The sequence below is a fragment of the Monodelphis domestica genome, chromosome 6 (genome assembly GCF_027887165.1).
Source record: "Monodelphis domestica isolate mMonDom1 chromosome 6, mMonDom1.pri, whole genome shotgun sequence".
Taxonomy (NCBI): Eukaryota; Metazoa; Chordata; class Mammalia; order Didelphimorphia; family Didelphidae; genus Monodelphis; species Monodelphis domestica.
Genome location: NC_077232.1, coordinates 170973855 through 171000909, shown reverse-complemented (window position 1 = coordinate 171000909; position 27055 = coordinate 170973855).

Here is a 27055-nt window from a genome sequence, read left to right as displayed (position 1 = left end):
ATTTTGTTATATATTTATAGTTTTGAACCTTTATTCTAACTACCTCTTTCATCACTTTTGAGTTCAACTACTGGCATGAGCCTGAGTAAACTTGAAAGGGGGAAGAATAAATTTACTTCTCACTATTTATGTATATTTCATTTGAGGCTTGTATGAAAAGAACCTGGTGATGACAGATTTTATTATTTCTGTTTTCGAGATAGGGAAATGGAAATCTATGAAGTTGAGTGACTAGCCCAAGGTCACAGAAACTATTGACAGAAGTAGCATTTCACTATCAAATGTCAAAAATATGGTCCATGGTCCATACTCTTAAATATAGTGAACCAGCCTAAAATATAACCATGGCTAACAAAAATTTAAAAATACAATAAAATACAGATAATATCCTTCTTTAAGACTAAGCCAATATGTGGCCCATAAGAAATCCATACATATGGATTGGTGACCATGGTTTCTTGTTGAGTTCAACACCACTGGCCTATACCACATAGCCAAATCTATCTATAAAAATTTAATAATGGTAGATGTAGTTAAGTTCCCCAAGACAGGTTCATTAAGGCAGGAATATTTCACATCATATTTTGATTTAGGATTGAGGATTCAAAGTATTTTATTCTGATATGTTTGCCATTTATATTGTCTCTAAAGTGTTTATCAAGAGTCTCCTAGAGCTTTTGAAGAACCTGTTGGCAGACTAGTAGAATAGGAGATGACTTTCAATGAAATAGAGGGGAACTCAAGACAGTCTTTACTAAATGGAATGTCATAAAGGCTACCTAGGTGTTCCAGAGGGTATCTCTGTAAGAGAGATTCAGGAATACTATTCATTTAATTAGGAGCCCTGGAAAACCATCTGTCTAATCAGTGCATGAATATTTGGCCCTCCAAGAGCTGTTGGGTGACCAAGTTTACTTCCAGAACTAAAAATTAGTTTTTCTTCAGTAAATGTCTTAAAAGGCATATATAAAAGAACAGAGATCCTTGGAAGTCTTGAATAACAGTTCAACAGTTCTTTTTACTATAAGAAGGTTGTTATTCAGTCTTCTTCCAGGCACTGGTAATCTTTAAGTAGAAGATGAAAAAGGGCTAACTCTTTGCTCCTCATTATTGATACTATATCTAAGAGATGGGAATCCATGTATACACAATAAACTCTTGGAGTTGTACTGGCAAAAGTTTTGGGGAGTTGGCAAAAGTTTTTTGAGTTGGCTTGGAGTTTATAGATGAGGATCTTTCCGGGTTTGTTGAAGCCAGGAGACTTCACTATAAAATAGATAAAGTCAGTAAAATTATGGAGACCAAACAGACTGGATTGCAAGAACTGGCAGTACCAAGAAACTATCAAGAGGGGAGATCTGCTGCTGATTCAAGTTCAGAAACTTTCTACGTAATTAATATTTAAGGCTCCAGGAAAGCATTGATGCACAAGGAGATGGGATTGTTTATAAAACCATTTTGGGAATCTTCTAATGATCGTGTTGGAATAAAGATGTTCTTCAATGATAAAATACTTGGGAAATTTTATAGTTCATTTCATTATGTAAACAATTCAACTATAAAAAGTAAATCATACATTTTTGGTTGAATAAAAAGCAAGTATATATTCTCAGAGGTCTGGGTTAACTCTCAATGAAGGCCTGTAGTCACTGGAGGCTTCTGTGAGTGAGCTTTCAATGTGGCCATCAGCTTGTACATTGTCAGTCATAGGCTGCTACTTTATAGATTTTGCTGATATTTTACTATCCCAGCTGTGTAAGATCCTAGACCTGCTAACAAACACCAGGGAGGAGAAAGGACAATACCTGCATGGGGTAAAGGCATGGAATGGAGTACAAATTATGAATTGAACTATCATAAAACAAAAGTCCAGGCTCGATCAATTTTCTCAGAGTTCCAAATTATAATGGTCTCAGTTAATCAAAAATACTAATTGTAAAAACAAAGATTTAGATCAGAACATGAATATAGGAATAGAATTATTTCAATTCAAAGGCATTTATTTTTACTTCATTTTGATATTTAAAATATGTATATTTTTTACATTTGGAGTTCCAAATACTTTTTCTCCCTCCCTTTCCTCTCCCCTCTCTGAAACAGTAAGTAGTCTTATATAGGTTAAACATGTGAAGTCATGCAAAACATATTTCTGTATTAGGTTGTGAAAGGGAAAAAATACAAAAACAATGAAAATATTCAGAAAGTCAAAAATAGTATATTCTGATCTACATTCATACTTTATCATTTTTTGTAGGTGATAATATTTTTCATCATAATTTCTTTAGAATTTTCTTAGATTATTGTATTGTTGAGAATAATTATAATATATATATGTATATATATATATTTTAAAAATCCTCACCTTCCATCTTACAATCAATACTACGTATTGGTTCCAAGGCAGAAGAGTGGTAAGGGCTAGACAATGGGAGTGACTTGCTTAGGGTCAGACAGCTGGGAAGTGCCTGAGACCAGGTTTGAACCTAGGACCTTGTGTCTCTAGACTTGGCTCTCAGTCCACTGAGCTACCTAGATGCCCCCAATTATAATACAATATTGTTCTTCTTCTGTACAATGTTCTCCTGTTTTTACTAACTTCATTTTGCATAGGATCATGTAAGTTTTTAGTGTATAAAAGCATACTTTCATCTTTATTATAGCACAATAGTATTCTATCACAATCCACAAATAGTATTCTATCACAAAATAGTATTCTATCACAAAAACCACAACTTGTTCAGTCATTCCACAATTAATGAGCATCCCTCAATTTCCAATTCTTTGCCACCACAAAATGTCTGATATAAATATATATATATATGTTTGTATGTTTAGAGACATGTACATATTTCTGTATTAGGTTGTGAAAAGGAAAAAAATATAAAAACAATGAAAAAATTCAGAAAGTCAAAAATAGTATATTCTGATCTACATTCACACTTTATCATTTTTTGTAGGTGATAATATATAATAATCTTTTCCCTTTTTTCTCTCTTTGAGATACAGACTCATTAGTGGCATCACTGGGTCAAAGGAAAGCAGTTTTATAACCTTTTCAACATATTCCAAATTGTTCTCCAGAACAGTTTTATTGATTCACAACTCCATCAATATGCATTAGTGTCCTAATTTTCCCATATACTCTCCAACATTTTTCATTATCCTTTTTGGTCAAATCAGTCAATCTGATAGATGTGAGGTGGTATCTCTGAGCTGTTTTAATTTGTACTTCTCTAAACAATAGTGATTTTATAGGATTTTTTGATGGCTATATATAACTTTGATTTCTTCATCTAAAAACTGCCTATTCATATCCTTTCATCTGTTGGAGAATGACTCTTATTCTTATAAATTCAATTCAGTTCTCTATATATTTGAGAAATGAGATCTTTGACAGAGAACTTGTCTGTAAAACCTTCCCCCTCCCCCCGGTTTTCTGTTTTTCTTCTAATTTTGGCTTCACTGGATTTGTTTTGTGCAAACCCTTTTTAATTTAACGAAACAACAATTATCCATTTCATATCCTCTCTATGTCACATTTAAGACAAGAATTCTTTCCTTATCCATGGATATGACAAGTAAACTATGTCATGCTCCCCTAATTTGCTTTTGGCATCACTCTGTCTAAATCATGTACCCATTTTGGCCTCATCTTGGTATATGGTGTGAAATGTTGATCTCTACCTAGTTTCTGCCAAATTGCTTTCCAGGTTTCTCAATAATATTTTTTTGAATGTTAAGTTCTTACTAAAAAAGCTGAGCTCTTTCCATTTATCAAACAGTAGATTACTATCTTCATTAATTACTATGTATTATATACCTAATCTATTCCATTAATCTACTATAACAGATTGTTTTGATGATTGTTGCTGTGTAATGTAGTTTCAGATATGAAATGACAAGGTCAACTTCCTTCACATTTAAAAAAATCAAGTCTTTTGATGTTTGTGACCTTTTGTTCTTCTAGATATTTTTTCTAGTTCTAGAAAATACTATTTTGGTAGTTTGATGGCAATGCCACTGAATAAGTAAATTAATTTAGAAAGAATTATCATTTTTATTACATTGGGCTATGTATTCACAAATAATTAATATTTTACTGATTAATCAAATATGACTTTATCAATATGAAAAATGTTTTGTGATTATATTCATATTGTTCCTGGGTTTGTCTCACCAGGTAGACTCCCAAGTATTTTAACTTGTCTACACTTATTTTAAATGGAATTTCTCATCCTACCTCTTACTGCTGAGCATTGTTGGTAATATATAGAAATATTGATGATTTATTTGAATTTAATTTATATTGTGCAACTTTGCTAAAGTTGTGAATTATTTCAACTAGTTTTTTAGTTGATTATATAGGATTCTCCTAGTATATATATATATGTGTGTGTATATATATGTACATATAGATAGATAGATAGAAAGATATAGATATATCATATCATTTGCAAATAATGATAGTTTTGTTTCTTCATTGCCTATTCTAATTTTAAAATCTTCAATTTCTTTTATTTCTCTGATTGCTCTAGCTAGCATTTCTAGTATATTATCAAATAATAGTAGTAATAATGGGAATCCTTGTTTTACCCTAGATTTTATGGAAAGGCTTCTAGTTTATTTCTATTACATATAAAGCTTTCTGATGGTTTTAGACACATAATACTGATCGTTTTAAGGAAAGTTCCATTTATTCCTATGCTTCCTAGTTTTTTTTAAAGAGGAATGATTTTTATTTGGTTTAAAGATTTTTCTACATCTAATGAGATAAGATGTTTTTTGTTGCTTTTGTTATTGAGATGGTCAATTACATGGATATTTTTCCAAATATTGAACCAGCCATGCCTTCCTAATATAAATTCCATCTGGTCATAGTGTATGATAGTAACTGCTTACAGTCTCCATATCTGCCCAATAGTGACAACTCAGTGAAGTCACAGGCTTTATCCACTATGAATTCTCTTTAACTCAACTGCCTAAGAAAGACCAAGGGCTCAGAAACATTGTCAGTTGCAGGTAGAAGTTTTAGAGAGTCAGGCAATTCTGTGATATCCTGCCTTGGAGCGGGCTTAAAAATACCAGACTAGCAATTAGATGGATAGATAGATAGATACATACATACATACATAGTTACATAAGTACATAGATAGATACATAGATACATAGACAGCTGATGGATGAATGGATGAATAGCAAGATAGAAAGATAGAGCAAATATAAGGGCAGCTGGGTGGCTCAGTGGATTGTGAGTCAGGTCTAGAGATGAGAGTTCCTGAGTTCAAATGTGGCCCTCAGCAAGTTCCTTAACTCCCATTGCCTAGTCCTTACTGTTCTTCTGCCTTGGAACCCATTCACAGTGTTGATTCTAAGATGAAAGGTAAAGGTTTTTAAAAAAGAACATATTGATTGTGTATCATGCACTGTGCTAAGTGCTAGGTGTACAAATACATGCAAAAATGTCAGTTCCTAATTTCAAGGATCCACTATTTTAATGGAAGAAGATTAGTACAAAAGGAAACTAAAAGGAGAGGAAGAGAAAAGATATTTGCACAAGGTCAAGGCTGGAAAGATATAGTGTGGTTTATCTGAAAGCCAAGAAAATATAGAGTAGAGAGTAAAGGTGGCTCCTTAATAAAGATTTCTTAGAGCACTAAAATCTCAAGGGTCAAAGGGAAACAGGATATTGATTTTAGGAGTAGAGATCCTGTTCAGAAAATTATGGCCAGATTAGGAGACAAGATATAAATTATCTTGGAGAGTTTACTATCGTTTTTCATCAACTTACTTTCCCAAGCTTTTCAGACCTTCTAATATAACTTCAGACATTCCTTACCTTCATCCTTATGTAAGGTCTTGGTTCTGTGCTTCATCTGTCTTGTTCTTAACTAACTCAGCCATAGTAGTCAGGTAATAAGTGAACCCTTTGTTCCATAGATTTAGAGGTAGAAGTTTCCTGAGCTAAAGGAAGCAGCATAGTTGATAGAGAGTTGATCCTGGAGTCAGGAAGACTTGAGTAAAAATCCAGCCTTAGACATGTACTATGTGTGTTAACCTGGGCAAGTGACCTTACTGCTATCTACCTCAATTTCCTCAACTGTACAGTAATAGCACCTACCTTAACGGGTGATAATGAAGATCACGTGAGATAGCATAATGCTTGCCATATAGTAGGAACTCAATAAAAACTTGCTCTTTCCTTTGTCTCTAGAAAGCCAAGAAGAAACTAAAGAAAAATAAGGAGAATATACACAACTATTTTACATATAATGAAACTGGGATAGAGAGGTTAAGTAACTTGTTCATTGTCATAAAACCAGTAAGCAGCATCCAAGGGAAGATCCAATCCTGGGTCATCCAGTCATTAAGTCCATCTGTGTATCTATTACACTATATTTCTTCTTTAATATTAAAAAGTAGAAACCAGAGCTAGTGATTAGTAGGCTGGCCCATGGTGATTTAATAATTCATGAAAAAAAAATACTCTTTAGAACTTTGGGCTTCAGGAAACTCTCTTATTGGGCATCTTGTAAGATTTTATTGTCCCTATGTTAGTATGGACACAATAGCTAATTACTTTGTATGCATGTACCTCGTTAAGTTGTATTTACAATAGACACTGAAAAACAAAACTAAACAATTCATTTATTTCCTGTCATGGACAACTCTTAAATATCTAGAAAGTTTTCTCCACCTAAGTACTTTACAATATTGAATGATGCAACATTAGAAATGGATATGGTTTTATTAAGGGAAATGACACCAAAGATATTGTGTTAATATCTGTTTTACACTGCATCCTAAGATTCACTGGGTCTTCATGTCACCTAACTTGATCCTAAATGTAATGTCTTCTCTAATTAGAATGTTAGCTCCTTAAGATGAGGGATTATCTCACTTTTCTATTTTTGCTTTTGATCCTTTGCACAAATGCTTGACATGGAATAATTGCTTAGGAAATGCTTTTTTAATTTAACCATTCACATGACTATGAGAACTCTTTTTTAATTTTAAGATAGAGTTTTCTTGATTTGATGGGGGCCATCTTCATTAACCAAAATCGAAGGGAAAAGACATTTTAAAAAAGAGAATATGTTAGATTTGCTGAGTAAGACATCCAACCTATTTTAGCCCTTTCTTAGGTTATATAATTCATTCTGGGCAAACTAACATCTTGTCACAAATTGTCCTAGAGCAGTAGCCAAGGGGGTGAGAAACCACCTACTGGGGGACATGAGGCTGGTGCCAAGATGACAACAGCAACTCTCTGTTCCAGTGCTCTCCTAGTGTTCCCACAGTCCTGAGAACAAACAGGAAAGCCCACAGCAGGAAGTAAGGGTCTGTGCTACCCAAGCAAAATGAGGAGGAGAAAAGGGAATGGTTTTTCTTCCAGATGAACTAACAGTGCATAAACAAATTATCCTGTTTTGTGTTTTCTTGGTTTAGTACAGAAGAAAAGGGGTTGGAGTGAAGAAAAGAAAATGAGTGCTTTAGTTTGATAAATGTTTATGTGTACCAACAGTTTTAAGAATATTAGTATCAATGTAAGAGACTGCAATGTAATATAGTTAATACAATATAATACTTATATCTTTAATAAGCAATAGAATATTCAAAGACTGAACCCCTGCTGAATATTTTTTGGGCTAAGCTTTTGTTTGTTTCTTTTCCTGACTTTTTCTTTCTTTCATATGAATAACTCATGTATAGTTTCCTTGTGCCAATGCAAACTAGTACCTCATCTATCATCTGTAATGGTATATATAGTCATATCCATTTTCTTTAACTTGTGACATGGTTACCCTAGCCCTGTAATTGTGCTACCCTCCCACCCTTTGGGACCCAAATCTGTATCTCCATGGGTATGAGAATTCCTTAATATGAAAATTTCCTTTGCTGATGAAGAATGAAAAATGCTCTGTTTTTGAAATTTTCCTGAGATACTGGAAAGGTAAATGACTTGCCTGTAGTCAAACAGATAATATATGGATTAAAGACAGAGCACAAGCACACGTCTTGTCTACTTTAAATCAGGATTGCTTTCCAATTTTTATAGGAAAAAAATGAGCAAACCAACATGTACTCTATCACTTGTGATTATGTTGGTTTCCAAGATGAGAGTTGAGGAGTGAGTAACAAGCTGAATTTATAATTTTTTTTCCTTTTTCATATTAAAAGCAAAGTTAAAGTATTCTAAAATATTCATCATTTATGTATGATCAATCTGGTGTGGTCAGTCAACTGTGCCACCTAATAAGTAGGGTCATTTCAATAGATATATCCATTTCAGAGGTTAGAATGGACCCTCTTGAGTCAATGAAAGTTTAATAATAATCTCTTGTAATGTGTAAGGTACAGTGGATACAAAGATATAACAGAAAAGGGACCCTAACCTTTAAGGGCTTACTTTCTAATATATGTATGAGGATTTATATTGGAAAAGGTTATCCCATGAAAACAGATAAGACAACAAAATTTTAGGAGGATGGAGAAAGTTCTAACAACTTGAGAGAGGTGCAGATTGCAAGGTATTTTCAGGGGAGGTATTAGTACTAATTAACAACAAATGAATAAAAAATTCTTAGCTAGGCATCAATTTATGGCATCAATCATTTCTATCTATGTAAATGGTTTTGAACTGGGTTCTTTGGAAATATACAGATTTATATATTTTTAAGCTACATTCAACTCAATTCAACAGAGTGTAATTAAATGCCTATGAGGTACCAGATTCTAGACTTGGTCCTCTTGAAACAAAGACCTAAATGAAATAGTTCCTGCTTTCAAGGACCTTACATTCTATTTGGGGGGAATAATAGCTTGTGCACAAATGTATAAAGTAAGGAGTTTGTTTAGTTATGTAGTCCAGAAAGACTAGAATATACCAAGTAACACAAAATTTCCTGAAATATGGATATTCCTTATTACTTCATACCAGCTAGAAATCTGAAAGAAAACAGGAGAAACTGATTCCCAAGAGAACTTAAGCAGATTAGTAAGGGAGGTGTAATAATAGCAGCAGTAAAGGGTGACCTCCTTGCTTACTTCTATGTCATACAATTTCTAGATCCCTTCAAAGTTCATCCTGAAGTCTTATTTACTATATGTAGGAAGACTTGTCCAATTCTGTTACTTATTAGTACTCTGTTGCAGCCCTGGGTTCATTTTGTATCTATTTTGAATATTTGTATACTTGCCTCCTACCCCAGTAGAACAAAAGCTCCTTGAAGAGAGGGCTTGTTTCATTGCTATCTTTGCATTTCCAGTGCCTAGCACAGTCTCTGGCACACAGGAGATGCCTAATAAATGCTTGTTGAATTGTTAACTTGAATGGAAACACTCAACCATCTCAAACTCTCCATCTCGTATTGCCTCTGTGTATGTCTACATGAATGTCGTGCTATCAACAGATACAAAGTTGGGTTGGGGATTTACATTTTCCTTTTATTTGCTTTTTCTTCCTAGGAAAGTATAGCTGTAATGCTAAATGAGAGCTAATAAAAACTAACATTTATATGGCATTTTAAATTTTGCAGAGTGATTTACATTCATTATCCCATTTGATCTTTACAACCTCTTGCAGTAGGTGCTATTATTACCTTCATTTTCCAGATACAGAAATGTAGTTTGAGAGATTAAGTGATGGTGCTGTGAATGAATGTCTAAGGCAGAATTCAAAGTCCAGGCTGTGCTGACTCCAAGTCTTGCACCCTATACTATCCTCCATGTTACCTGTCATGGAGACTTAAAGCAACATCTTTCTATTAGACAGATGTGAAGGTGATATGGACAGTAATTTGGAAATGTCTCACTAGCCCTACCCAGAGAAGCTATGATCCACAGCTTGGGGAATGTTACATATATATATTAAAGGTTTAATATATAATAGATAATAATATAATTAATGCAATAATATATATGCATTACATATATTCATTAGTTTACTATGACCATGTAATACTTAAGGATGCTAATGCACTTTGGGGTCCTAAGACATGTTAGGTATGTGAAAGAAAATGGATAGAATTCTAGACCAAGTATCATAAAGCTCTGGGTACAGATCTGGCTTCTGACATGAGTCTTGACCAGTCATCTAAATAAGACTCAATTTCCTTATCTGTAAAATGGGTATAAAAGTAATGCCTGGAGGGCCATCAAGAGGATCAAATTAGGCAATGCATGAAAGATACTTTGAAAAAATTTAACATTCTAAATACCAGTTTTAATGAACCTGAATTCTCCTTCCCTAGCCCTCTTTTTGTGCTCTATTGGAATATCTCCAACCCGCTTTTCTTTCTGTGATCTACTAGAAGTGTTTATAGAAATGGTGCAAGTGCAGGAAAGTCTAATTAGGAAGAAAAAGGGAGAAAAAGTGGATATTGAATAAACTCAATACTACATCCTTGAACTGTAGAGTCATTTTGAATAGAGTTTAGTGATGAGAGAGTGAGTCAACTTTGAACCTTGTCTTCCAAGTGTACTATTATTTTCTTCCATTTCTTTTATTAATTTAGAAGATATTGAAAAAAGAAGCATGGCATAGATCATTGAACTCTGAATGCTTCAAATCCCAGTTACTTATTTATCTGTTCTGCTAGGTCCTAATTAATAGGAACAATTAATCTCCTTAAATGGTTGTGTTCTTTGAATTCACACTGTGTGTTTCCATTGGGCTGGAACCAATGACCATATTTTACATAATTATAACTAAAAAGTATGAATTTGAGTGCACATTATCACTTTAGGGGATTCATTATTTACACTAATTAGGACCTAGTTGCCTGGGTAAATTATTAACCACTCTTGAGTCTCAGGTTGCTTATCTGTAAAATGGGGACAATAGTACCTTTTGTATATACTTCCTGGAGTTGTGAGACTATGAATAAAGGCACTTTTCAAATTCTAAAGGCTGTGCAAATGTTAGTTATTGCCATTTTTGTTATATAGATTAAGAATGCACTATTTGTTCAGCCTGAATGTGGACTTGCAAATGCTCTGTAGTGCTCTTGCTTAAGTCCTTTATTAGCTTATAATGTATTGAGAGAAGAAACCTGACATAGTAGATAACATATTGGAATCAGAGATAGTAAAACCCAGGGTGAAAATTTTCCTCTGATCCTGACTAGTTATTTGACTAGTAAGCCTCAGGGCCTCTCTTGGAGCCTCAGGGAATCTCTCTAAGACAGTTCTTTATATAGTAGAAGGGTCATAGCCATGGGCTTTTGGCATAGTAGTGTATATCAGTCCCTACTCAATTTATGATTCCATCAAGATCTATACACCTGAGTCAAGTCCCATGGAATCCAAGAAAAAACACTGACGGCTTGTTTTTTTTTTCTTATTTAGAAATGTCTATCCCCCATATTCTCTATTTAAAACAATCTTGATGTCAGCTTTGAGGACCCCAAACACTCAACCGTAGGCAGGGTTACTGATGATTCAATCCTAAAAAGCTCTGCAAGTATTGAAATCTTATTATCTACGTTTTCCTTACTAATAAAGCCCTAGATGAAGATAATAATAAGGAGCAACAATAGTCTATTTCCTGGGAAGTAGAATTTGTCCTTGAGTCCCAGTTGGATTAATGCATGCGTTTTTTGAACCACATTGGCAATGGGTTGTTTGGTATGTAGTGATAAGATAGAGGGGCTCATATTATGTGGATTTACAAGTGAGAGAACAGGCCATATGGCCCTAAACCAAAGGAAAGGCTTCATACATACGTTAGGAGGACGAAGGCATGGGTCATCCAACAGTCTTTGCAGTCACATCATTCATACAGTCATCCAATGTTAGTGTTGAAAGCACAATTTAGAGATAGCCTAATTCAAATCCTTCATTTCATAATTGAATTCATTGATGCTCAGGGAGGAGAGGAAACTTCTTTAGGATCACATTGCACATTATTTTTTTGCAGGTCTAGGGATAGATACACTATCAAAGAGTGGAGGTCCTGGAATTAAAACTCTTCAGATGAATGCTCCAGCCTTGGAACTGATGTGCTACTTTTGAGATGTAGGAAAAAGCACTTTCCAGCATCAAATCATGAGTTAAAGGTAATTAGCAGTATAGCAGGTTACCAAAGGTGTGACATCATGAATTACACGGCTATATCCCATTCAGATGTTTTATGATCTGTATCCATAAACCCAAAGAACGCTGTCACACCCATCAAGGTTAACTTTTGTTTGCAAGTATTTAGACACCATTGCAGCCCATTGGACAGAACCCAATATCAGGAACAACACAGATTAAATACCATTTTTAATCAAATCACATCAAACCAGTCAGTGGTAAAATAGTGTTTTCCCCCAAACACTTATTACAGATAACATTTTGGTTGTTAAATTTATGAAGTGTAAAGTTATATAACTTTTTTTTCAAAACCCAAGGCTACATTTCTAGATACATATCCACCTCTGAACATAAATTCACCAGCAGAAGCACTAATAAGGTCATTGAGAAAATAAATTACATAAATTGTATTTAGCTGCTCTGAACATTTACTTAGAGTATCCATGTAGGGGGCATGGGTTAGCAATTATGAAAAATGTTAGCCTGACTAATTAGCACTCTGTGTTGACAAAAATGTCAGCAGGAAAGGAGACAGCAGGGCTTTATTGACTAGCATTTAGCATTTTTCTGAATGCTAAAAATGTAGTTCTGAAATGCTCATGTCCTCCTCACTGGACAATTTAGAAAGTACAATACTCGCCAAGAAAGTACTCCTTTTGTATATGTCTTGTCTAATAATGTGTTTACATGTATAAATGTTTTAGGATGGCATGGTTCATTAGAAAGAGAGCTGGGATATTATAATGAGGATCAGCTGTGAAAGACTCAGTTATTTTGATCAATACAAGATCCAAGACAGTTCCAAATGAATCGTGATGAAAAAATGCTCTCCACCTCCAGAGAGAGAACTGATGAACTCTGGATGTAAACTGAAGAATAATTTTCTTACTTTATTTATTTTGCTTCTTTCTGAAATACAGCTAATATAAAAACATGTTTTGTATCTATAATTGTTATCATATTGCTTGCCTTCTCAGTGGGCGGGACAAGAGGTGGGAAGGAGGGAGGAGATTTGGAACTCAAAATGTAAAGATGAAGAGTGTTAAAAATACATTACCTATCTATATATTAAAAGGAAAGAGTTCTGGGTTTAGGGCCAGAGGAAATGGATTCAAGGCCCAGCTTTCTTTTTGATCTACATGGTTTGTAGCTTGTGTGGAGTTTATTAAGTGGGTTGGCCATGAGTACCTCCATGGCATTATGAAGGTGCCTAACTAGCTCTGTACTACAGGAATCTATGCCTTGAACCTCTTGACTCTGGCAGGCTCTGAGACTACATTCTCAGATTTCTGGGATTGATTCAGAGTACAATGGAGTTTCCTTTGAGTTTTTTTGATCTAATTAACTTCCATCTCAAGGAGTTCCATGGGGTTTTGCAATCGATCCCTATGGTCTAGGGTGTGAGTCAAGAGACCAATACCCTAACCTCATGATTTCGATACTTTTTGCCTCCCTCTTGGTGAAGAATCATTGTTTTAGGATCAACACATCAACCTATGGAATAATCTAGCTCAGCAGCTTAAAATTCTCTGCCCATAGACTGCCTCATGGCCCACAACACTCCTGAGTACTGCTTAAATCAGATTGAAATATGATAGGAAAATATTTAACAAAATGCATAAAAATACAACAGAACATAGATGATATTAGCAATTTTTTTGAGGTTGATATGTAGCCCATAGGGATTATTACACATGCTTTAATGACCTTGTTTATATTTGAGCTTGACACCCCTGGCTTAGAAGTTTCAGAAAGTGAAAGATAAAAGAGATAATCAGTTATGGTTTTAAATATTTAATTACCTGCTTTACTAAAAGTATGTATGCATGACACACTTCAATGTTGAATCTGCATTAACTTTTTCTCCATCTCTTCAGTCTAGACAATCAACAAAATGATTAAGAAAGCTCTAATTTGAGGTATTTGCTGATTTTCAAGGTGCAAATGCTTAAAGTGATAATTCAACAATTGGCTCTCAAGAGCCCATAGGAGCTGCCTTTAGCACATCCCTGTATAATATAATATTATATAATATATAACATTTTAATATTATATAATATTTTTCAGAGTTACCTTAACCCTGTATTGAAATTCTTCTAAATGGTCACCAGGGATCACCTTCATGACAAATTAGGGACATTTTGCCTGTCTGCTCCCTCCTTGAACTCTTTGCTGTTTTTGATTTGAGTGACCATTGCCATCCTTCTTGATGGTCTCTCATCACTTGCCCTCCCTGACTTTTTCCATAATAATTCTTCTTCCCCCTTTCTACTCTTCTTTACCTTCTTTCTTGGCTTCTCTTCCTGCCTTTGAGGGAGGATGTTTACCAAGGTTCTTTCTCAGCAGTTCTCTTTCTAAAGGCTCTCCTTCTATCATCTCATTCCCTTGCAAAACTCCAGTATTACTCCTGTGTAGTAGATTCTGAATTCTGGTGTCTCCAACCATGAATGTCAAGATCTATTTCAACACTTCTAAAGGTTAATTATTTCTAGCTGAATGTCTCCTTAACACACTAAAGACGACTTGTTTAAAAACAAGGATCTGTGTTCAAATCTTGCATCTCCTATTAAACCACCTAATCTTGACCTCAGCTTCCTCATCTGCAAGATGAGAGATTTAGACTAAATGGCTATGAAATTCTTTTCAGCTCTAGGTTTAACATTCTCTGAGTTTCCTTAAATTGGCTTCTCCTCCTGTCTTTCTTATGTCTGATTATGATATTTTCATTCTAGTCAAGCAGACTCAAAACCACTTTGTCCCCATCCTTTACCTTCTGTCAAGTCTTGTGGCTTCTTTCTTTCCATGTCTAATATCCTTTCCTTCCTTTCCATTCTGAAGGCCATCCATCATCCAGTTTGTGCTCTTATTCTTTCCTGCTTGGGTTGCTGTAGTGTTATTCAGAGTCCCTTCATTTCCTTTTTGTCCTCCACAAAGCTTCTAGAGAACTCTGGATAAGAAACTTTTTGAACCAGTGTAGATCATAACCTTCTCTGCAACTTACATTCTTAGAGAATTGTCTAGTTTAATGAGAAGTAAAGTGACTATTCTAGGGTCCCATATGTCTAAGAACTGGAACCCAGGTCCAGACTCCAAAACTAGCTCTCTACCTCATTACTACTATGATTTTCCAAAATTGCTTCTTTGAGGGGACCATAACTTTGCTCTAAAAGTTTCACTGACTCCCCATTGTCTATTAAATAGTCTAAACTCCTCATTCTGGAATTCAAAGGTCTTAAAATTTGTCTTCAGCTTACATAATCAGAAAGCAGAGAAGGGACCTCAGAGGTCATCTAGCTCAATTAATTGCTGAATAAAAATTGCCCCCACAAAATGCCTGAGAAATCATCTTTTAGCTTTTGCTGAAGCCCTCTGGTGAGTTCAAACTCCTCTTTAGGCTTATTTACAGTTATTCCACTAAATTACTCTAAATGACACTCTATGACAATTTAACTAGAAGCTTTCTCAGATTATACCTTGACCCCAACATTTTCATCTCTGAAAATCTTCTAAGTGCCTAGAGATCCTCCTCCAACCTGTCAAAATCATACAATTCCTTAAGACTGAGTCAAAAGATCACATTCTGAATGAGATCATGCTAGCAATCTTTCCCTCTTTGGAATATGTACATCATCGTATTTGTATGGAACTTGAGACCTTTATCATACGTACTCTCTTGGCTTGTGATTACTCACTAAACTTGTGCATTTTAGCTCCCCTACTAGACCCTTGAAGTCAGGCAAGGAACCATGTTTTGTACATGGTTGTGTCCCACTGTACATATAAGACTCTGAAGGAATATTGGTTGAATGGAGGAAATTTCAGAATGAGTACATCTAAAGGTAAAAATGCCCCAAACATGTCATATCATTTTTCATTAATTGGGAGTTTAAAAAACTTGTTCTAGAAATTGTTTTGTCTCTCATATCTATTTTATTATAAAAATATTTATTTTACCAATTATCAAGTTTCTACATGAGTTTTCTGAAGTTATATGATCTAAATTGTCTCCCTCTTTCCCTTCCCTTCCTCCTCCCAGAGCTGGCAATGAATTTGATCTTGGTTCTGCATGTATTATTATCGCAGATCTCTTAAACAAATCATTATTAGTTTTAAAAGTTTCTTATATTTTCCCTCTTCCATTTGATTCCTTTTTGTTTTTTATCCTATGTATTCTTCTAACTATATCGTCACTAGCCTCATACTTTTATGTCATTTTATGTTCATATCATTCCACTGAGATTGAGATATCACAGGTATTAATAACTGTTTCTAACAGAAGATTCCTGAAAGTGTGTCTATTCTATATAACAAATAAACGTATCTTTGTTGTCTCTTTTCTCCTCAGTGTACGAAGAGAATATCTGGAGAATATTATAAGAATCAGAGACTTTTTGAATAGTGACAGATTTGAGACATCATTCAGTCCAATCTGCTCATTTTACAGGTGAGGAAGCTGAGACCTAGAAGGAGCATGTTGCTCTGCTCCTTAGAGAAAGTGGATTCATGGCAGAGGCAGGTCTTTTGACTCCTGAATTCAACTTGTTACCTCTATTACATTTCTATAATGTTTGTACATAGTAAATGCTTAATATATTTTCTCCTTTATTCTCATCCATTCATGTGTGTACATCTACCTATAACTCTAGATTTTATTCCTAAATACTTTAATAGTTAAAAAAAAAACCCTGAAATGTAAAATTCAACTCATTATTTAACTTTGTTCATAGGGGGCAGATGCATGGGGGCATGCAACACACATGAATTTCTTTGTTAGTTTTGTAAGGTTCACAAAGCCAGGCATTATAATGTTTGTAATGCTCACAGAGAAGAATAGCCATTCTTACCAGTCCCTAAAAGGCTACATATCAACTTCCAGGCCTTCTCATGTGTCCATCTTCTAAGTACGATACCCTTTTAAAATCACTGTTCCATGGAGGAATTGGAAATCATCCTTTTTTGCAATTTGTCCCAAAAGGACTATTTCTTTTTTCTAGCCAGACTGGTCTAGTCATTCTTTCCCAAGTGCACCTTATGCTTTCCTTCTTCCTTGTTTTTCTTTCTTTTTTTTTAACTTCATGCTGTTCCCTCCTTGTAATGCTTTCTTTTCAACCAATCCAAACCCCACTCATCCTTCAAAACCCAATTACACCATTGCTCACTTCTATACCCAGAAGTGAACAAAAAAGGAGAAAAAGGTTCTTTCTGTGCAGAAATATTTGTGGTGGATCTTTTTGTAGTGGCAACAGCTTGGAAACTCGGGGAATGCTCACCAATTGAAGAAAAGAAAAACACATTTCTTGTAACAAACAGTCAAGCAAAACAAATTTGCTCAACAACTGTATACAAAAATTTCTGTGTCTCATTCTTCACTCTAAATTCATTATCTATTAATTGAAAAAAAGAGTGAGGAGAGAATGGGTGCTTCAGCTGTGGGATGTTACATGTACTTTTAGATGGAATTATTATGCTATTAGTTTTGCTTAACTGTTTTACTCTTTACAAGAACATGATTTGGAAGAGAAATAATCTGTAAATGTTTATAACAAAAACACAGCAAATCTTGTTTATCCATTAGAGTCTTATTCTTTTTTTTTTTTAATCCTTACCTTCTATCTTGGAATCAATAGCAAAGTGAAAAAGAAAATGTTAGCACTGCTGGCTAACATTTTCTTTTTCACTTTTACCCCGTATTGGCTCCAAGGCAGAAGAGTGGTAAGGGCTAGGCAATGGGGGTCAAGTGACTTGCCCAGGGTCACACAGCTGGGAAGTGTCTGAGGTCAGACTTGAACCTAGGAACTACAGTCTCTAGGTCTGGCTCTCAATCCACTGAGCTACCCAGCTGCCCCCTAGAGTCTTATTCTAAGCACTGCTGGCTAACATTTTCATTTTCATTTTTCTGAAATACCATTGCTCTTAATGCATTGAATGTTCTTTTCATTCAGAAACCAATCCTGGAACATATCTTCTATTGCTTGTATAGATAGTTCTTTTAGCATCATATTGATTGCTAGTCAATTACAGGTACATATGTGTGTGTGTGTGTGTGTGTGTGTGTGTGTATGTCTTCTCTGTAAGTTCCTAGGTTGTAGAAACTGAGATTTTTTTGTTTGTTTTCTCTATATCTCATTCTTCCCTGAATTTGGAATCAGAAGATACAGGTTCAGATCTCAGTTCTGTACTTATTATCTGTGTGATGCTATGACACATCCTCCATGGTCCTCAGTTCCATCATCTGCAAAATGAAGTGATCATACTAGATAGCTTCTAAGGGTCCTGTTGAGTTCTAAATCTTTCATCCCATGATCCTAGCAAAGGATCTTCCATATGGTAGATAGGAGAGATATTTGTTCACTTAAAGGACAAGAAAAATCTCAGACAATCACCATGGTTTCATAATTTCTGTGACATTTTCCCAGTCAAATAGATTAATCAGTGGATTTTTTTCTGAGCTGTGATTTAAGTTGATGCTGCACTCAGATATGTGAAAGACTGAATAAATCATGGATTATATACTGTCAAACCTGTGCATCACAGTGACTTTTCTTAACCTGTTAGCCCAATTGTGACCTTCTCCTTAGCCGTTTCTATGGCCATTTTAGATATAATAGATCCCCAAAGGCCTGTTGGTAAAAATTAAATCTACTGCAGTCTCAGGAGAGGTGGAACTTGTCCTTCAGAACAATGTCACTGGAATACATATTCTGGCTCGAGCTTTTTTCTTTTTCTTTTCTTTTTTTTTTTTTCACCAGTCTGCAGGCAAACTTTGGAGTGTTAAAGCACTGAACTAAAAATAAAATACTAATGATCTATGGATCTCAATAGCAGTTAAAATGACATATATCACATCTCTCTACAATGCTCTTCAAACTTGAGCTGCTGAATTTTAGCCATAATTGATTAGTAACACCTAGATGCTATTCTTCTATGGAGATCTACTTTGTCAGTTTTTGTAACCAATTTAGCATGTATTTGGCTGAATGGGATGTATAACAGCAGCAAGAATGTATTCTTAGCACCTATTATAACTACAAAAGCTCCCAACTGGAAGGGACTTGAGCAATTACATAATCCAACTTTTTCATGTTACAGATATAGGACATACACCTTTAGAGAAGTAAACTGACTTGCTAAGGTTAAAAAGTCAATTAGTGGAGGAGTCAAGATCAGAATCCATTAATTCTGTCTAAAATAGCATATTCTTCTCAGCCTTGGCCAAGGCTGACTTATGGAAAGGCTAATAATGATGATGATGGTGATAACCAAATAAAATTATTTATACTGTACATTAAGGTTTACAAAATATGTTACTTGCATTATCTCATTTAGCCCTTGCCACAGACCTCTGGGTAAGGTGCTGTTATTATCCTCATTTCACAGATAAGGAAACAGGCTCAGAAAGTTGAAGTAATTTGCCCATAATCATGCAATAAGTGAAAATCACATTATGGTTTCAGGGCCCATGGGAAGACCTAAATATCTCTTCAAGTCTTCTCTTATTCCATTAGCTATCAGAGTGCTTTTCCTTAACACAAATAAGTTTTATCTCCTTAGCTTGTCTCAAGTGCCAATAACATCATACCTCTTTTACAAAGGGACAAACTTTCTAATATACTTATTATAGGATAGATGACTCTGGGAAGGGAATACAATTAATCTTTAACCGATCGTGGGTATAGAAGGGATGAAGACTCTGGATACCTTAAACCATAAAATAGAATGAACAAGTAAAGTTAAACCTCAACTTTACTTTAGGGAAAGTATGAAAAAATTAATTTATAACTCGCTTGCTTCATATAGACTACCTGGGTTTCCCAAGGAAAAGCTAAGCCTTCCAAAGAACTTAGTATATGCTCATTTAGAATCTGATCAAATATTCTAATTATAGTAGCAAGGGTAGTAAAGTGACTAAGTGAGTAGGTCTCATTGATAATTCCATATCAAATTAAATAGGCTTGTTCCAAGCAGAAGTAGCCATTTCTAGTGTTCATTAATTAACTAACAGGAAATTTGCTTCTAGCCCCAATGGCCTCATCTAGTGCCAAGCAGAGGGAGTTCATAGATAATTTTATTCATTTGGGGACCTTCATTAGTGCTTATAAGACCTTGCAGCTAATTGAAATGCTATATAACTCTACTTAGGTACATGTGCATATGGGAAATAATAAGTATATATAGAAAAGAAAAAAGAAGAGAAAAATAGAAAGGAATTTTTCTAGGGGTTCAATACAATTCCAATGGGTTCATGAACTCATCAATAGGGACACTTCTTCTCTTAATCCAAACAGCAACCATCCACAACTGAACATTGTGTATTCCTGGCATGGATATTGACCCAAGTCCAACATTATAAAAATGCACCAGTTGAGGAGTTTATTCAATTTGCTGGAGATTTTCTTTCACTTCACATTACAGATATCAGTGGCACAGTGATTAGTTTCTCCATTGATTATTCTTTACTTTCAATATGTGACCTTTTACTTTTTCTAGTCATCTGTGGTATCTTTTAACCCTTTTCTTCTATCTAGTGCCTCATTTGTAATGTGTTAGAGCCTGTTCATTCCTTGGACCATCTTTTGTTCTTTGTTTGCTCTTCAACTTCAGTGCTATTGGAGATTATTATATTCTATAACTTGAGGCCAAACATCATCCCCAGAAGAATATTAGTATAAAAAGATGGAACTCTCTTCCAACAGTGATGAAAGTTGTTATAGTATTCTTGCAGTTACCAAATGGCAATCCATCTTGTTCTTCTCTTATTCAATTTTGATCTATGTTCATTGTCTGTTTGCATGTCTGTCCAGGCTTTGCATATGACTAGATGAGGTATATAAGTCATAAATCATATTGTGCTAAGATAGAACCCAACAAACTTTGCCTGAGGCCCACTTTGTGCAGAGCATGGTCAATGGACACTAAATCACTTCTGATGAGATGTGGGTTGATTGAAATCCCATGATACCTTGCTGTTAGGTCAGAAGAAGGTGGCAAAACTGACTTCCTGGAAGGAGAAAAGAAATAAATAAGAAATGGCCAAAGAAGAACCATTAGAAATGCAAGGAACAGAAGAGGAGTGCCAAGATCACTTTGCTTCTGGAGAAGCAAACTGCATGTGTTGCCTGGATCTCATGCCTGTGGTTGATCAGATGACTCTTTCCTAGAAAGGGTAAAACTAGACTTCTACCTAAGAAAAATCAAGTTTCCAAAAGGCATATAAATTCCCACATGGATATCCAAGGATAGAATAAACCCTAATATTATTTTTATTTTTTCTTATATTATTTTTAAAAGATTAAAATAAAGTACTTTTTTCCACAAATAAGACTTAGTAAAAGCTGGATGATGAAAAAAAGCCCACACATGTAGTGCTGACACAACTGAATAGTTGTACAAATATGCTGTCACAAAAGGTACATGAGCTAAAGTAAGAAAATAAAAAGCCTTCAGAACATCCTACTTGTTTGAGGGCGTGTAGGTATTGCTTAAGAACATAATGATCTTGCCATTTTGCTTGTTATATTGATAGAGGAAAGTGATGGTGTGTGTTAAGACTTGACAGATTGCAGGATTTCACGTCTCCCTTTTTGTTTGGAGATTAAAGTATGTTAGACAAACTCTATTATAACTGTTAAAATTACTTCTCTGAGCCAGGAAACCAGCAATATTTTACAGTGGTGAAATTGAGCTATCGATAAGGGTCAAAGGACTGTCTGCAAATGTTAGAGAAACCCTTGTTTTGTTCAAATGGCAGAGGAAAATAGATGCAGAATGAGGCCTGGATGGTCAGTCATGGTCAGTGTGGTATTTGTTTGGTTTACCCTTGAGAAGAGGGAGTTACTGTGGCTCGTCCTTTGTTTTCAAAGAGGACCAATAACATCATGGGGTGATGGTTTGACTTGCTAGTGAACTAGATTTAAGTGAGGCAGAGGTGCACAGTCTTTATCCTCATTCTCTCTTCCCTAGTCATCAAAGTCATATGCCCATGGGAAGCTCCATTGTAGAGCATTCTGTCCTTACAGATCTCTAAGCACCCTGGAGGATGGGATTGGGGATGGAGAGGAGGGGATGGGCTCTTCACTAGGACAGAGGGCTGGGGAAGGGAGCAAGAGAATGGTTTGGAATTCCTTTCTGAGCACCACAGGCAAAGAAATGAATCTGGGGCATTCCAGTCAAAGGGGCAAGGCTTTCCAGGGAGAGGGATAGTGGGGTCCCAGTGGCTCAGTCCAGGGGGGAGAGGGGGAATGAACCCACTTTCTTCTTTCCCTTTTCTCCATGGTCAGTGGTCATCTCCAATCTCTATCCTGGGTCTTGAGCAGTGAGGGAGGAGTAGGGCAGAGGACTGCCTGGGTGGAAGGTGAGCCAGTAGATGAAGAGAGCTTGGGTAGCCCTAGTGGCCATGGTAAGGTACATGGACAGCTGCTTCTGTGCCCTGTTGCCCTCCCCTTCCCATGAACCTTCAAATTGCCACTTTGGGGAGCAAAACAATCTAGTAAAAGCTTTGAGTTGTTCTCTAGCCCTTTAACATTTCAAGTTAATGGCTTCTGTTTCATTTTTTAGTGCCCCTAGAGAACACAGTACTAGATTAGCACATAGCAGTTACTTCAAAATACTTGTTGGCTTAACTTATATTTAAAAAATACACATTTTTTAAAGAAGAACAGGACTGGGGAGCAATGATGAAGGACAAGTAGCCCTCACCACCTCTGGATGGGGAGTCAGGTGTTTGGGAAGATGCTTCTTTGGTGCCATAATTGATATAATTACACTAATTTAGGGATATATAAAGGATATAACTATCCTTTAGAAAAATAATATTCTATTATTTTCTTAATATCACAATATTTGATATTTTAGGCAAAATATTCTTTTATTATGATATATAGTATAAATTATTCTTAATGGCTGGATCTAAGCAAGGTGAGTGCTTTTTAGTCATGTAGGGGTTCTTAATTTGGGGCTATGAACCTAAAAAGTTATTTTGATGACTGTATTTCAGTATTATTGGTTCCCTTCTTAAACTATGCATTTTATTTTGTCCACTAAAAACATTATTCTGAGAAAGGGTCTATAAGTTTCATCAGACTTTATTTTCACTGCCTAGTGTTTAATAATCCCTGTTCTACTGGATGACAGTGAGTCAAGAAAAGATCAATTCTCAATTGTGAGCAAATTCTCAGGGAGTAATAGGAAAACTCTATTGGAGAGATTAAACTCATAACCTCTATCATCACCTGTTACATATGCCAAAAGGGAAACAAAAATATCTCTGAAGTACTTGGTCTTTTTATTATAAAAAACAGCCCAAAGAGAAAAGAGCAGGTTAAACTTTGGATGATTTGTAATTCATCAGTGTACACTGACTTATGGGCTACAGACCCAATACTCATTTTTCCTTCTATGGGTCAGTGCCTTTATAACCTATTCTCTCAGTGGGTACAAGAGAGCTGCAGTTTTCTGACGTACATAATGAGAGTTGGTGTGAAAATAAATGGGAAATGCTTCAAACTCCTTGGAGAAAGGTATTATGTAAATGCACATTATTATGCTCATAAATAATAATAATTTATTTTCTAAGGCATAATGCCAGTGCAAAAGTCATTTATGTTGTCAGACATTTGCTAGTTTTGTGTGGGATTCAACTAATGCAATATCCCATTATACATAATAGATACTTAAATGGATTTTTTTATGAATTCACCTTAAGGTTTAGTAACAGATGGATTGTTTAAAAAAAAGGATCATACAACAATAATAACAACATTTTTTTCTTATATACATGTTGCCCACCAGTCTTGCTATACAAATGCAAGTACAAAATCACAAGCTGCTGGAAATTGGACTATCATTTGATTTACATAGTGTAGTCTCAATATTCTGGTCATGATTTTTCACAGGCTCTGAGATTTTATTTTCTTTTTAAAGACATTTTTCCCTTAGTAATCAGTTCTTAAGAAAGAAAAGAAAGAAACCCAAGGAAATTTTAATTCACACACATTTGTCTATACATGTGTGTGTAATTGTTATTGTTGATGTTGCTTTTGTTTGTCCTTTGTTTGCGAAAAGGAACAATGACATCATGAAGATGGTCTCTGAGGCAGAGTTGCACAAAGCCATCAGCTTCACTCTCTTCTAGAGTCAGCAAAGTCCAGTGGAAAGGGCGAACGTGCAAAGGATTGGCGATGGCTCAGGGTTCAATGGGATGACTTTGTCATCTTTGATGTCTAACTAGGCTTTGTGCTTCATAGCACTTGCTTTATCCACCTACCTTCATGGCCATTGGAACAAACTCTTCTCATCTGCCCATTCCATCATAGGAAGTCTTAACATGCTTGGTATAGAAATCCACCATAACTCAGCAACAGGTTTGAGGCTTTTGAATTATCCTAAATTTTGTTTAGCCAGTCTGCCAACCTATAGCCCCCCCTCTCTCTTCCTCTCTCTCTCTCTCTCTCTCTCTCTCTCTCTCTCTCTCTCTCTCTCTCTCTCTCTCTCTCTCTCTCTCTCCCCTCTCTCTTTCTCTCTCCCTTTTCCCCTCTACCTGTCCCTCTCCCACTCACTGTTTTTGACTTTCTGTCTCTCTGTTTCTGTCTCTGTTTGTTCTCTCATCTCTTTCCTCTTAAATTTCAGAATAAAAACAATAGGTGGCAGTAAACTTGGTTAGAAAGTGTTTAAAACTTGATTAAGAGAGAACTTAAGAATTTTCTTGTCCAATTCCTAATTTGTCAGAACAGGAAACTGAATCTAAGAGGTTTAAATGACTTGCTCTGGGTCACACAGAGATTAAATAGCTGGCTCTGAATTTGAACCCAAATTTGACTCCAAATTCATTGACATTGTGTTACTGAGTATTGACTGAAACATAACTATAAGTACTATAATGACACAAAATTGTTTGAATGGCTCCGCCCAAAGTTGAATTGTTTAATCGTTTGATGAATAGCTTGGAAACATGTCTAAAAGTGAATACACCAGGGATTTTTTCTCAGCCCATGTTAACATATTTATCAATGTATTGGATAAAAGAATAACTGCCATACTTATAAATTTGCAGATGACACAAAGAGAGGAAACTGAGAGAACACTTGACAGTAGAGCCAGGAGCCAAGAAAGATACTGAAAAGGTATACTTTTGGATGAAATCTAAGGAGATATATTAGGATAGGAAGTAGACCAGTCATTTAATCAATATAGGAAAACCCTGAATGAGGAAACTCCTTCAGCTTTTGCATGTCTACAATTTCTCTGTGATTTCTAGTGTTAGACAATTTTCTAGAGCTCTGAAGATTTAGATGATTTGCCCAGGGTCACATATGCATTATATGATCAAAGGGAGACTTGAAGCCACATCTTCCTGGGTTAGAGACTGACTCTTTAGCTACTGCCTTTTATTATTATGAAAACCCAATATAATTATTGGATGCCAGATTCACTACATTTTTACATCCAAGAAGACATATCATTTGGTTTTGTGAACTATATTTATTTGTTGGATAGTGTCCAATATAGGACAACAAGAATGGTGAAGGACCTCCAATTTTTGCCACATCATAAGTAGAATAAGTTGGGGATGCTGAGCCTGAAGAAAAGAAAACTCAGGATGGAATGAGGTAGCAATTTTTGAGTATTCAAAAGGCATTCATATAGGGGAAAAAAAAAAGGTTTAGACTTGTTTTTCTTGGTCCCAGAGGGCAGGAACCACAGGTAGAAGTTGCAAAAAGGATAATTTAGATGATATTTGAAAAAAATAGAAATGAAATGGGCTTTCTCTGGAGGTAGTAGGTTCCCCTTCTTTGGAGACCTTCAAGAAAAGCTTGAGAAACTAAACATAAGGTCTTATATTGAGTGGATTCTTATTCAAGCATGGCTTGGACTTGGTGTACTTGGAGATCCCTCTGAATTTTGAGGTTCAATAATTTTATTACTAACTTTGAGGTATGACCTTTTGCCTAGGATTGAATTCACCTCACTGTACTATCATCTATCCTACTTCTTTTTGTCTTCTTGACAAGAATAACATGAGATACTTGATAGTATTTCTTTGAAATATCAGTCTCATAAACTTGTGGAGAAAAAGAAAATGAAGTTTCTAAAGCATTACTTTTTGATAAAAATCACTTTGGCTCTCATGATCATTATTTCCTTTTTCATTTAAAGTTTACTAGTCTTTAGTTTTCAGTCTCCATTTTCCTTCATTTTTGGAAAATCGAAACAATATTTTCCCTTCTATAATTTTCTCTTGGAGATCTTGGTGGTCTTAGTCCCCTGGAAGTCCCATTATTTAAGAAAGCCTAATCACTTGGCTGAGAATCAACACCCTTGGCTTCTTATATCTTTGATGGCAAATGGAATATTGCAGCAGTTTTCTTCCATGACAAGAACAAATATTTTCTTTTTCTTTTGAAACCCCATTCTTCCTATGGAACTGTCATAGATTGGGGGGAGAAAGCAGCTCTTAAGTCATTTGCAGACCTCAGCCTATTGATAGAATGCCTACCAAACTAAAACACTTCTCCCAGATCAGATAAAATGATTTCTAAGTCCCCTTTCTTAAAATTCTTTGATTCTGTGTCTCCTCCCAGAGGAATTGAGACTATTTTAAAGTGTGCATTAGCAAATATTTTGTCAGTAAAGAAAGGGGACTTATGCAAGATACATATTCATTCTAGGTCCATGTAGATACATAACATACCCTATAGACTTCCTTACTCCCCCCAAAGTTTTGACTATGATCCAGGGCACTTGAAGATACATGTCATTTTTTAATCATCTCTGACCCTATAGCTTTTTTTTTTAAACCCTTACCCTTTCATCTTGGAATCAATACTGTGTATTGGTTCCAAGTCAGAAGAGTGGTAAGGGCTAGGCAAGTGACTTTCCCAGGGTCACACAGCTGGAAAGTGTCTGAGGCCAGATTTGAACCTAGGACCTTCGATCTCTAGGCCTGGCTCTCAATCCACTAAGCTACCCAGCTGCCCCCTGTCCC